At 32.1% G+C, this 12,528-nt stretch overlaps 1 non-coding gene across 1 annotated transcript; it reads right to left on the minus strand.

Moving 5' to 3' along the window:
* On the minus strand, nt 1-73 carry Trnaa-ggc (transfer RNA alanine (anticodon GGC)). The gene has a single exon. It is a non-coding gene; the product is annotated as a tRNA-Ala (tRNA).
* Nucleotides 74-12,528: the final 12,455 nt, after the last annotated feature.

Genomic DNA, 12,528 nt, shown 5'->3' on the forward strand with positions numbered 1-12,528 from the left:
CGAATCGAGTGGGGATTGAACCCACGACCTCTCGCTTGCCGGGCGATTGCTCTCCCAACTGCGCTATCGGTTCGTTGCTATTACACTAGTTCGTAGTAGACGAGGGGAGCGACGTGCTCAATGTTCACCATCCGGTACCTGAATTCTACGAATCAATGGAATTGCCACTAACTGAGACACAGCTAGTGTCCAATCTCCACCCAACCCGCTAACTTTGAGAGAACTGTTAAGCTATGTACATTGGGGAGAGGCATTAGCCCAACGGAGCCCCGATTTCGGACAACTAGTCCATCAACAGTCACTGTGTGAAATCAAGTGCGTATTACTTATGGGTAATGAATCAACGGATCCTGCACTAATGGGAAGTGGGAAGTACATTAGTGCAGGATCCGTTGATTCATTACCCATAAGTAATACGCACTTGATTTCACACATGTACTTTTCAGTAATTTCTGAAATCTGAGACTCAGATTCTTCTTAATTTGTTCTTAGGTTTTGGCCAAATTTCAGCCCCGTACTCTATGAAATCGTTCTAATAAAAAACGTTTAAGACAAGGCACGGATGTCACTCTAAGTAGACTGTAAATCACTCCCTTGACACATTTGCTGGCATTTGAAAGAATTTTGTCTCAGATGAGGTCACTCTTAACAAAAATTACTGTAGGGCTAAGATCATTCCTTTTGAACGCAAATTCAACTCTATGTGTTCGTTTTGCTGCGGTGGCACCTTAATGAAAGTTATGGCTAGTTATTTTAAGCACTGATTTCCAGAAATACTATATAGCCAAAAAGGGCAATTATCTAAAATGAAAGAATGACAAAAAGGAGAATATTTTACAGTAAGAAAACCAAAGGAAATTATATTTTCAAAATGAGATGATTGCATTGGAGTTAAAATTTTTGAAATACATGCCAAAAAGTAAAAGTCTTTCAAAACAGGGAACAATTTCATAATTTCCGACAGAATGCAAAAAAAAAAAAAATCTCATTTTTATATACTTGGAAACATTTTCATAATCTGAAAGAATTCTACGGAAGCCGAGAAGGGACATCCAAACTTTCTTTTTTTGTCGACTTTTTTTCTTTTTTTGCAGAGTTTTTTTCTTTTTTTGATTTGAAGACTTTTTTTTTTTTTTGTAAACTTTTTTCTTTTTTTTGAAAACTGTTTTTCTTTTTTTGCGGACTTTTTTCTTTTTTTAACAACTTTTTTTCTTTTTTTTGCGGACTTTATCTTCTTTTTTTAAAAAAACCCCCGGGTTCTAGATCTCGAGATAATTCATATCTAAGGTTAGACGATGTTATCGTCCGTTACAGTGATAGTAAAGGCGGGAAAATATGGCGGTATGGCGTTATGGCGGTATACGGGAAAAAATCGGCGGGAGAGTTTCGAAGAAACTTTTACACCAGCCTTCTGGAATAAGTCGAGACTATTATATGGTACTGCATCAGAGAACAGTTTAGGATCATTAGTTTATCATGGTTGAATTATATACCTATTTATCAGTTATTTCATATAAGAAATTTAGTGTCATTTTAAATCTTCCTTAGGGTTTTTATACTTTTTTTTTTTTTTTTTACGCATCTTTCTGCAAAAAATCAGAAAAAACTTTTGATGAAAATTCGAGAAAATGCCAAAAAAACAGTTTTTCCGGCATATTTCCGGCATTTTCGGCCAGAAAAAAATGTTTTTCGAAAATCGGGCTCCGTCACTTTTTAGGTATTGTCATTTTACATCAGTGTGCAAAATCTCATAAAAAAATATAAAGTACAGCTCGAGAAATTCAAGAAATACTGTTTTTCCGGCGAAAATCGGCTGTTCCGGCAATTTTTAAAAAGTTCCGGCTTCAAAAATCAGTTTTATTGAAAATTGAAATATGCATGATGGTGGGCATTGCTATTAGTAATGTTTTTGAATGAAAAACAACCAATTATAAGGAAAAAGTCCGATGAAAATCTGCAAAAACGGCGATTTCCGGCATATTTCCGGCATTTTCGGCCGGAAAAGAATTTTTCTCAAAAATCGGACTCTTCCATGTTTTGGGCATTGCTAATACGCATCTTTGTGCAAAAAATCTGAAAAAACTAATGATGAAATCTCGAGAAAATGCCAAAAAACCGGTTTTTCCGGTATATTTCCGGCATTTTCGGCCGGAAATTATTTTTTTTCGAAAATCGGGCTCCGTCACATTTTGGGCATTACCATTTTGCATCATTGTGCCAAAAATCAGAAAAAACTAATGAGCCAATCTTGAGAAAAGCTGGTAACAGACGGACGGACGGACGAACGAACGAACGAACGAACGAACAGACGGACGGACGAACGGACATCGGTTAATTTATAGGACCTCCAAGGTAGGTCCAAAAAGGATTATATAATTTATTTACACCTATGTGATAAATTGTCATTTAGTAATATTTCTCAACATCTGTGTTAAAGATATATTTTTTTACAGCCTTTTGGAAACATAGTTTTGATTTTTCTCCACAAGTTTCTTTGAGATCACTACTAAGAACATTGTTCCACATAAAAGGACCCCTATATCTAATAGCAAACCTTTTGACATCTAATCGCGCACCCTGTATTTTAAAAGCATTTTTTGAGTATCTTGTTTGGTATTTATGATTTATTTGAGGAAATTGGTTCAAAAATAAGTCAGGACAGGTTTTAGTTTTAACGCTTTGCATAAATTCAATTGTCTGGTAGATGTTTATTTGATAGATATTAAGCGCGCCTAAGTCTTTAAAGTGATGATTAACCGGACTAAATTTATTTACACCAAACATGATGCGGAGTGCATGTTTTTGTTTACTAAAGAGTTTTTTTAAGTTCGATTTAAAAGTACTACCCCATATTAGGGAGTGGTCAGAAAGTATCTACTAGGGGGGAGTGGAGGATATTTTGAAAAATCCCAAAATACTTTCGCACCCCCTCTCCTAGCCTGGAAAAAAATTTCGAACCCCCCCCATAAGGCCCAATATTTTTCGCACCCCCCCCCCCACTAGAAAAATTTTTACGCAAAAAAAGAATTCGTACAGATGCGGTACAAAAAGTATTATTTGTTTGTATGACAGTTTTTTATGTCAAAATTACTGATATTAGGTAAGGGAGATAGTTTAGCAAATATCCTGAGGGGCCACCTTGGTTGGCCCCGAAGGGAGAAAATTTTGAAGATCAGATACTCGAGACCCTAAAATACAAGCTATTCTGTTGTTAAAAGGAGTCTGAAAAATAAAATTCTCTGAGTTTGAAATTTCCCTATAAACCTATATTTTCAGGTTTTCCAGGGTCTGTCAAAGCTCTGTGTATATAATTTATAAGATATTAGTAGAGACTAAGGAGGCACAACCATGGTTTGCGCCGAAGGGAGAAAATGTCGATGTTTTTCACCACCATTTTAGCTAAAAGACACTTTGTTTAGACAAATTTCTTTCTAAAAAGTACTTTTTCAAACCACTCTGATGAGCTGTGAAAGCCACTAATCTACTTCCCTCATTTAGCTCAATGCTACAAACCAAAAGGGCAAGGCGATGATGCCCAAATAATGTTAGTATGACATGTACATATATCAAATAAAATAAATTCTGAGTTGTCGGCCGCCAGGCCGAAAAATCTTTGAAATCTGGAAACGTAAAACTATGAAATTAGACTTCCTAAATTTTCTCTTGAGTTGCCCAAAAGATTTGGAACCCCCCCCCTAAACCCTCAAAAAAAATTTGAAACCCCCCCCCTAAACCCTCGAAAAAATTTTGGAACCCCCCCTAGAATCCTCCACCCCCCCCTAGTAGATACTTTCTGACCACTCCCTTATGTTACAATAATTTAAATAACTATGAATAAATGCAAAGTAAAGTTTTTTGAGTGAGTTTAGTTCAAGGACTTGCTTAGCTTTAAAAAGAACTCCGATGTTTTTAGAGATCTTAATAATAATAATAATAATAATAATAATAATGATATATTTCTGGCATTTCCAAAATTTACATTTGGCTCTTCACCTGAAAATTCTGTATATAATATATGTGCAATGTCTAGAAAAAAATTGTAAAATAACCTGGTAGTATACTGAAGAAAAATTGGGGCCGTATGCGGACAAGCAGATAGGGACGAAGCGGTGGGCTAGTATGACGAATAAAATGATTAGGATTAAGAAGTATAAGGGGTAAAATGTGAATAGTGATAGAGCTAGACTAAAACCTAAACAAATCCGAGTATCTGAGTATGCTAGCTGAGGCCATCGCAATGTGTGCTATTATAAAAAAAAACGAATATATTTAAAAAAAAAGTAATAACATAATGTTATAAGCTAGACTAGACTAAGGTTCAAGTACTATTGGTGGCTAGAGGTAAAGTAAGCGACAAAATAGATCTAAGAACTCGGTGAGATAGAATCACGACAGAGCGTAAGATAGAATGAGTAAAACTTGCATAGATTGCAACACCGAAGGCTGTGTAAAAGTGTACTGGACCTTGCAAAACACGACCAGTATTTTGACATAAATAAGTGAGCTATCAACTATCTAAATTAAATTAATTGAAAATAATTAAACATCAAATGGAAAAAAAAAAAAAAAAAACTTCATAGAACTAGAATATAATAAAGTCATATATATGCACTGAAGAAAATATCTTATTTTCAATGGTTTTAATGTGTTTATTCCAATTTAAGGATTCGTCAATTATTACTCCAAGGAAGCTTGTATCGTAAACTCGTTTAATTTCTGTATCGTTAATTCGTAAGGAAGGGAGTCTTAAAGGTAGGTCGTCAACTTTACTGCGTTTACAGAAAAGTATGTACTATAAAAATATGATGAAGAAAAGGTTTGATAATGTCATATGTTTTAAAGACAACATTGACGTCAATCTCATCAATTCCTGGACTTTTGTTAGCTTGTAGAGATTTGAATGCTTTATCAAGTTCGTCGAGAGTTAAAGGTTCTGTATTCATAGAGCTTTGGTAGTTTTCAATATATGACAAAACATTTTGATTTGTTTGTGGTATTTTTGATGCTAAATTTTTTCCTATGGTAGAGAAGAAGTCGTTAAAAATATCAGCTATCTTCTTTTTTATCATAGTTGATGTTCTTGTAAGTAAGTTCTTGGGGAAATTTATTAAAGTTTTTGATTTGCCGATAATATCTTTAATTACATTCCATGTTTGTTTGGAATTTCCTTGAAATTTATTGATACGTTTTGAGAAATAGTTCTTTTTGGCTTTTTTCTTGATTTTCTCGAAGAGTTTTTGATACGCCTTGTAGACGTTTTCATTTTTTAGGGTCCTATTTTTCAAGAATTTGTCATATAATTTTTGCTTGCGTTTTGAAGATTTCAATAATCCTGTTGTCATCCACGGAAATTTAATCGTCTTTGGTTTTGTTTCGATTTTTTGTTTTGGAAAAGTCTTTTTGTATGTTCTTGTGAAAATTTCGTTAAAAGCATGAAATGAATGTTCTGCATGATGTGTCTCTGTTACAAGTTCCCAATTCATAGTTGATAAGGCTTCACGAAAGTTTTTTATTGACTTTTGGTCAATGAATCGTTTAAAGGTTGTAGTTTCAGTCTCAAAGGTTTCAATCTTTTTTTCACTTATGAGAAAATTTGGAAAGAAACTACTGATTGGTATTTTTCCATTAAACTTTATTATTTCTTGGGATTTCTTAACATGGATGATTCTCCTTTCATCCTCTTTTCTTTTTCAATGTCTCAAAAACTCTTTGGGTGGAAAGAAATTCAAGCTCAAATCAAAGCCAGATCGACATATTGCAAAAGCTATTTACAATTTACAAGCTGGGACTTTTTTACTTCCCCTGCAAAAATTATCATGAGATTCTTCATCCACTATGTTTTTTTTATCAACGTAAAAGTCACAAATTGCAAGCTTTCAATAATTTTTATGTTTGCTTTTGTCTTTGAGCAATGGTGGTGGGGTAAGATACTAGAACTTTTTCATTTTCTTAAAATAGACTTTTTCATATAAAAGGAATAAAAATAAGGATTATGATTTCATGTTTTTAAGGAATCTTATAAAGCTTATGGTAGCTAGATATTCTTGTTGCAAAGAAATTACAAACTTTAAAAAAAATATGACTGTTGATAAAAATTTGTTATTCTTAGAAAAGAAAGTGTAGTTCCAAGAAAATATAAAGGGAATAAAAGGGAGAGGGTATCCAAAAAGAAAGATATTATTTCTTGGAATCTCAGTTTTTCTCTCCCGCCTGTTTTTATTTTGTTTTGATTTTTGACGGCTGGCCTCGCATACAGAAACTCAAATTCATACGATTTTGGCTGTTTTTGTATTTTGCGCCAAAATCATATAGTCTAAGACTGGCAACTCTACCGACTGTAAACTCGTTTCGGCAAAAAAACCCGTTTGCGAATTTTCTTCGGCTTTGGGCTTTTTTCTTAGATAGTGATTCGTCTTAGACTATAACATAAGTCTAATCTAAGGTGTGTATATACTGAAAAACTGCTGACTCAGCTGAAAATATCGATAGTTTTCAATACTTAAACCTGTCTGTCGAGATCTAGACATCGAAAGTTAACAAACAATACCAATTAGAATTATGGATACTAATAAATTAGAGCTATCCAGCCGCCAGCTGTAAGAAAGATTGTTCCTAAAAAAATGCTCCCAGCAAAATGTTGACGTCCTCGGAAAACACCAAAAACGTTAATTTTCGCCTTCAAAGTGCCATTTCTCGGCACCAGAGTCAAAACTTAACAAATAAGCCCATTTTCTTTATCTACTTTTCACACTGAATCCGTTGGTACCCGTGGTAGCCTCAGATATTTGATTTTCAGACCTCGAAAAAAACGTTAGTTAAGGGGGACTCTTGATAAGTTCTATTAACTAGCCATAGCTTTCACTAACTGCCACCCGCTACAAATGCTTATAACGACTAAATGCTGATTAAAGCTTTTTAATGCTTTACAGTGAAAGTTTGGAAAATTATTAGGAACAAGAATCGCAAAATTGTGAGTAAATATTTCCTTAAAAATGAAGGTCATTATCAACATATACTAGCAAGTAGCTGTCGCTAAGAATGCCCCGCAGAGCTTCCTATCGAAATATACCTAAGTAAGCAAGATTACACATGTGTAGATTTTAAATTCGTTTTATCGATAAAATTTAAGTTGGAGGAAGAAAGCTTGGTTTCAACTTTACTTTTGAGATGACATGGGATAGATGATCGCTCACATCTCAAAAAGAAAAGTTATCGCTCACATTAATCACAGTGAAAACGCAAAAAATTCTGAAATTGATTTGATTCTTATAAAGTAGACATTTATATAAAAATAAATATGCTCATCTTTTTCGCCATCCTTTGTTTACTTTGTAAGAACTAATTACCGAAAGATATATTGCCTTCAATCAAGAGTTATTGATTTATTGCTTATAAAGCACATGCCTATAATAAAAATAAATACGCTCATCTTTTTCGCCATCCTTTGTTTACTTTCTAATAACTAATTACCGAAAGGCATATTGCCTTTAATCAAGAGATATTGATTTGATTCTTATAAAGTAGATGCTTATAATAAAGATAAATATGCTCATTTTTTCGCCATCTTTTGTTTACTTTCTAACAACTAATTACCGAAAGATATATTGCCTTTAATCAAGAGTTATTGATTTGATTCTTATAAAGCACATGCTTATAATAAAGATAAATATGCCCATCTTTTTCGCCATCCTTTGTTTACTTTCTAATAACTAATTACCGAAAGATATATTGCCTTCAATCAAGAGTTATTGATTTGATTCTTAAGAAGTAAATGCTTATGATAAAAATAAATATGCTCATCTTTTTCGCCATCCTTTGTTTACTACTTAATAACTAATTACCGAAAGATATATTGCCTTCAATCAAGAGTTATTGATTTGATTCTTATAAAGTAGATGCTTATAATAAAAATAAATATGCTAATCTTTTCATCCATCCTTTGTTTACTTTCTAATAACTAATTACCAAAAGATATATCGCCTTCAATCAAGAGTTATTGATTTGATTCTTATAAAGTAGATGCTTATAATAAAAATAAATATGCTAATCTTTTCATCCATCCTTTGTTTACTTTCTAATAACTAATTACCGAAAGATATATCGCCTTCAATCAAGAGTTACTGATTTGATTCTTATAAAGCACATGCTTATAACAAAGATAAATATGCCCATCTTTTTCGCCATCCTTTGTTTACTTTCTAATAACTAATTACCGAAAGATATATCGCCTTCAATCAAGAGTTATTGAATTGATTCTTATAAAGCACATGCTTATAATAAAGATAAATATGCCCATCTTTTTCGCCATCCTTTGTTTACTTTCTAATAACTAATTGCCGAAAGAAATATTGCCTTCAATCAAGAATTATTGATTTTATTCTTATAAAGCAAATGCTTATAATAAAGATAAATATGCCCATTTTTTCGCCATCTTTTGTTTACTTTCTAACAACTAATTACCGAAAGATATATTGCCTTCAATCAAGAGTTATTGATTTGATTCTTATAAAGCACATGCTTATAATAAAGATAAATATGCCCATCTTTTTCGCCATCCTTTGTTTACTTTCTAATAACTAATTACCGAAAGATATATTGCCTTCAATCAAGAGTTATTGATTTGATTCTTAAGAAGTAAATGCTTATGATAAAAATAAATATGCTCATCTTTTTCGCCATCCTTTGTTTACTACTTAATAACTAATTACCGAAAGATATATTGCCTTCAATCAAGAGTTATTGATTTGATTCTTATAAAGTAGATGCTTATAATAAAAATAAATATGCTAATCTTTTCATCCATCCTTTGTTTACTTTCTAATAACTAATTACCGAAAGATATATCGCCTTCAATCAAGAGTTACTGATTTGATTCTTATAAAGCACATGCTTATAACAAAGATAAATATGCCCATCTTTTTCGCCATCCTTTGTTTACTTTCTAATAACTAATTACCGAAAGATATATCGCCTTCAATCAAGAGTTATTGATTTGATTCTTATAAAGCACATGCTTATGATAAAGATAAATATGCCCATCTTTTTCGCCATCCTTTGTTTACTTTCTAATAACTAATTGCCGAAAGAAATATTGCCTTCAATCAAGAATTATTGATTTTATTCTTATAAAGCAAATGCCTATAATAAAAATAAATATGCTCTTCCTTTTCGCCATCTGTTGTTTACTTTCTAACAACTAATTACCGAAAGATATATTGCCTTCAATCAAGAGTTATTGATTTGATTCTTATAAAGCACATGTTTATAATAAAGATAAATATGCCCATCTTTTTCGCCATCCTTTGTTTATTTTCTAATAACTAATTACCGAAAGGCATATTGCCTTTAATCAAGAGATATTGATTAGATTCTTATAAAGTAGATGCTTATAATAAAAATAAATATGCTTATCTTTTTCGCCATCCTTTGTTTACTTTGTAAGAACTAATTACTGAAAGGCATATTGCCTTCAATCAAGAGTTATTGATTTTATTCTTATAAAGCACATTCTTATAATAAAGATAAATATGCCCACCTTTTTCGCCATCCTTTGTTAATTTCGCTTAGCGAAAGTATTACGATAGCCTTTCTGCGGCGGCGGCGGCGGCGGCGGCGGTGTCATCGGAAAAAAAATTAGAAAACGAAAGTGCTTGATACGGTGGACGAACTCACTCAGTTAATTTACAAATTACACGCTCGTATAACCACGGACGATTTTCGCGGGTTTTCTTTGGATTACGTCATATATCTTTGTGTCTTTAGCTCCACAGTTTTGATTTTTTCTTTATTTTCTTATAAGCATATACTTTATAAGAATCAAATCAATAACTCTTGATAGACGGTGATATACCTTTCGGTAATTAGTTCTTACAAAGTAAACAAGGTATGGCGCACAATATGACATTATTTATTTTTCTTATAAGCATTTACTTTATAAGAATCAAATCAATAACTCTTTATAGACGGTAGTATACCTTTCGGTAATTAGTTCTTACAAAGTAAACAAGGGATGGCGCACAATATGAGCATATTTATTTTTCTTATATGCATATACTTTATAAGAATCAAATCAATAACTATTGATAGACGGTGATATACCTTTCGGTAATTAGTTCTTACAAAGTAAACAAGGGATGGCGCACAATATGAGCTTACTTATTTTTCTTATAAGCATATACTTTATAAGAATCAAATCAATAACTCTTGATAGACGGTGATATACCTTTCGGTAATTAGTTCTTACAAAGTAAACAAAGTATGGGGCACAATATGAGCATATTTATTTTTCTTATAAGCATATACTTTATAAGAATCAAATCAATAACTCTTGATAGACGGTGATATACCTTTCGGTAATTAGTTCTTACAAAGTAAACAAGGGATGGCGCACAATATGAGCATATTTATTTTTCTTATATGCATATACTTTATAAGAATCAAATCAATAACTATTGATAGACGGTGATATACCTTTCGGTAATTAGTTCTTACAAAGTAAACAAGGGATGGCGCACAATATGAGCATATTTATTTTTCTTATAAGCATATACTTTATAAGAATCAAATCAATAAGTATTGATAGACGGTGATATACCTTTCGGTAATTAGTTCTTACAAAGTAAACAAAGTATGGGGCACAATATGAGCATATTTATTTTTCTTATAAGCATATACTTTATAAGAATCAAATCAATAACTCTTGATAGACGGTGATATACCTTTCGGTAATTAGTTCTTACAAAGTAAACAAGGGATGGCGCACAATATGAGCTTACTTATTTTTCTTATAAGCATATACTTTATAAGAATCCAATCAATAACTCTTGATAGACGGTGATATACCTTTCGGTAATTAGTTTTTACAAAGTAAACAAAGGATGGCGCACAATATGAGCATATTTATTTTTCTTATAAGCATATACTTTATAAGAATCAAATCAATAACTATTGATAGACGGTGATATACCTTTCGGTAATTAGTTCTTACAAAGTAAACAAAGTATGGCGCACAATATAAGCATATTTATTTTTCTTATAAGCATATACTTTATAAGAATCAAATCAATAACTCTTGATAGACGGTGATATACCTTTCGGTAATTAGTTCTTACAAAGTAAACAAAGTATGGCGCACAATATGAGCATATCTATTTTTCTTATAAGCATATACTTTATAAGAATCAAATCAATAACTCTTTATAGACGGTGATATACCTTTCGGTAATTAGTTCTTAAAAAGTAAACAAGGGATGGCGCACAATATGACCATGGTTTATTTTTCTTATAAGCATTTACTTTATAAGAATCAAATCAATAACTCTTTATATACGGTAATATACCTTTCGGTAATTAGTTCTTACAAAGTAAACAAGGAACGGCGCACAATATGAGCTTACTCATTTTTCTTATAAGCATATACTTTATAAGAATCAAATCAATAACTCTTGATAGACGGTGATATACCTTTCGGTAATTAGCTCTTACAAAGTAAACAAGCAATGGCACACAATATGAGCATATTTATTATTATTATTATAAGCATTTACTTTATAAGAATCAAATCAATAACTCTTGACAGACGGTAATATACCTTTCGGTAATTAGCTCTTACAAAATAAACAAGAGATGGCGCACAATATGAGCATATTCATTTTTCTTATATAAGCATTTGCTTTATAAGAATCAAATAAATAACTTCTGATAGACGGTGATATTACCTTTCGGTAATTAGTTCTTAAAAATTAAACAACAGTTGTTCTTAAATTGGTCTCTTTTTTAGCAATTTTAAGCCTCGTTGTTCTTGTAAAATTGTTTCATCAAGGCTCGATGTAAAGTAGATTTCAAATTGGCTTCAATCTCTACTTCTTGTTTTTCCTATGTAGTTTAAATTCTAGGCGAAATTTTCGACTTTAAGTCGTCTTGTTTACTTTCTAATAACTAATTACCGAAAGATATATTGCCTTCAATCAAGAGTTATTGATTTGATTCTTATAAATGTATGTAATAGTTTATTTCAAGTTGACGAACAGGTAGCAACAAAGGCTAATAAAAGTCAACGCTACTTTACAATTTGTAAGGTGATTACAAAAAGCCGACACCGTCAATATAGGTCCGGCAGTTTCTACACGGGCATGATGTAGGCCTCCACTGCTTAATCTTTTCCTTAAAAATACTAAGATCAACTATATCTCTATACTCATCCGGAATTAATTCCCAAACTTTTGGCCCTAAAAATGAAAGTGACTCTGAACCGTGAAAAACAGAGTTTTATTTCTCTTGATCCGAAGTAAGGCGTTTTGCGATTTACTTTGATATTTTCATCATGTTTGATAATTTCTTTAGTTAGATCTGATATGTTATTTTTACATTTGAAAAGTTCTATTGCTAACAACTGAAGATTTTTATGATGGAATTTGATGGCACCGTCTTTCTCTAAAAGCTGCTCAAAAGTAGATGTATGATCAGAATACACTATCCTCAAACATCTTTCGTGGAGGTGATTTATTTTTTGATCTAGCCTGCGAACAT

Source organism: Clytia hemisphaerica, unplaced genomic scaffold (assembly GCF_902728285.1).
Source record: "Clytia hemisphaerica strain Z4C2 unplaced genomic scaffold, Clytia hemisphaerica genome assembly, whole genome shotgun sequence".
NCBI lineage: Eukaryota > Metazoa > Cnidaria > Hydrozoa > Leptothecata > Clytiidae > Clytia > Clytia hemisphaerica.